Genomic DNA, 2347 nt, shown 5'->3' with positions numbered 1-2347 from the left:
GAGCCACCCTGCAGCCCAACACACAGTCTTCTAAATATTCTAAACTTTTTCAGAAAGTGAACACTTAGTAACATTACAAATATAGGTTAGATGTAATTTAATGAATCTACAACATCTATAATGTCTTAAGTCTCACAACTGTAATCTTTTTAGATGTTTCCTCTTCTTATTTGCTCCTTTGATTTTTCTTGTAAATTGTCTCTATTGATTATTAATATGTCAGACTGGTCAGGTCCATCAGGACAGACAGCAGCTGAAGCCCTTCACCAGGACCAACACACCTCCAGCTGTATCACATAGCAAATACAGCTCCTGTAAAGTTTTGTCAACTTTCCTGACTGAACAGAGTTTTGCTTGTAGTTATTTTTATTTGATACCTTCCATTTGCGATGACAATCTCCTAAACTCATTCTGAGTGAGGATTTTCACATTAAGACCACTCTGCACAGCAGCCTCCATGTGTCCACTGCTGAGGACTTGAGCATAAAAGCCTGTCCACTGGAGGAATTCAATTCCAGCTGGGCAGCAAAGAAATTCACATCGTCTTCCTTGAGGGTCGAGAGGCTAAAGAGGAAAAGTGACCGGCAGATATGTTATGACACACTAGAGGAATCTGTCTCATATTATTTACATTGATACGTTGACATTTTTGGATACTAGTTTAATTAATTTATTTGAAAGTGCTTGGTTTTCAGATTTTTAGAGTTTAAATAGTGTCAGACACAGATCTGTTTGCTTTGTCTGAATTCAGTGAAGACCCAACAACTTGCCCTGCTATTCTGAAGCTATTCTGAAAAAAAAAACAGTTTTAATGTTTTGTTTTGCTTTTCACAGTAAAATGTGTTTTGCCCCTAAAAACTGCCATTTTAGGCAAATAAAGAAAATGTCGTATTTGGAGTCTGTGTGCCCTGAATGCAACATTAATGTCGTAACCAGTGACGTGCATGTTTATGTGATCCATTGAACGACTTGTGGTTGTTTTTAGAGAAGCTATCAGAAGTTTTGTACTCGTAAACTTTAAACCTCTGTATGTGCAAAAATGCTAACAAACAGTCCCACAGTCACATCTTGGGAGTAAAGCTGAGCAACACAAATAAATGAGTCAAGTTTAGATATGTAATCAGCCATGTAGTGAGACAAATCTGAGGCAAAAACAGCCTCCATGTTTTCCAAAGCTATCCTGTGTGTCGGGTTTGTGCAGATGTAGTTTTTCCATCTGTATTCACTGACAACATTTCTTTAAGTCGTTGCACAAAGCTGGGTTTAAAAGTTAACTTAAAGGAAAACGAATGTATACATAGATACAGTGATGTCTGGTTTTTGTGATTTGTGTAATTTCTTTCTGTGTTATTGTGTGAGTTCTGATTTCCACCACGCTGCAGCAGATTTCGCACCAGGTCAAAGTATTCACAAAAATCACCTTATCTGGTAATTCTGACCTACTATGTCGTAATCACAAGATCCAGATCCTACATTTTCCCCTCTTTAAAACCTATTTATGCCTCTTTTTATATTTCCTTCTGCTCCTTTAACATCTTTGTTTTTGTGTCTCGTGTGAAGCACTTTGCTGTACAAATAAACCGACCTCGTTTTGCACAGAAGGAGCCCATATTATCTGGAACACGTGAAGTGAAAATTTTATACAATCAATCCAGATCAGTTTAATGACACCTCACGGAGGGGAAAGTTAATGCTGAGGGCAGCTTTCGGCGCACAGCAGACCGTGTTTATATGTCGCTGTTAAGTGCAATAAAAACTCATCCTCCAGCTCGGTTTTTCAGGCTCTTAGCAGAACTATAAATCTGAAGAGGCCGGCCGGCCAGAGGTGACCTCATGGAAAGTCTGGCAGCAGCAGCAGTTTGCTCAGTTTGAGGCGTCCCACCAGCCGCCACCGTTCACAAACCAAACCAGCATCACTCCAGTCAACAGCTACCATATTAATGACAGGGAGTTTGTGTGCTGACGAACACGGTACGGGCTGTCGTTTAGTTTGATTGTATTTCTTGGAGGCAGAGCTTGTAAATAGTAGAGGCACGTTAAAGATTGTGAGGTTTAAATCAACCACTGAGAGCGTTTATTATTCAGACGGGGGCTCTGCTCTATGACCTCGGTTTGTAGGAAACTGCTAGATTAGTCAAAACTGCTTCTATCTAGTAAAATTCAACTTTTCAATTCAATTTGTCACCATGAATGTATTGATATAAGATAAAATGTTTGACCCAGCCTTTGAAAGTGGCCTTTCTACACGTCGTGAAGCATCAGTGAAATGCACTATTTTCATTAAATTCTGAAATTTCCAAACTAATTGCAACAAAGCCAACTCCACTGTTCATTCAGTTGTGTCATT

This window comes from Stegastes partitus, unplaced genomic scaffold, assembly GCF_000690725.1.
Source record: "Stegastes partitus isolate 25-593 unplaced genomic scaffold, Stegastes_partitus-1.0.2 Scaffold1850, whole genome shotgun sequence".
Classification (NCBI taxonomy): Eukaryota; Metazoa; Chordata; class Actinopteri; family Pomacentridae; genus Stegastes; species Stegastes partitus.
Note: the sequence above shows the minus strand (reverse complement) of the source record.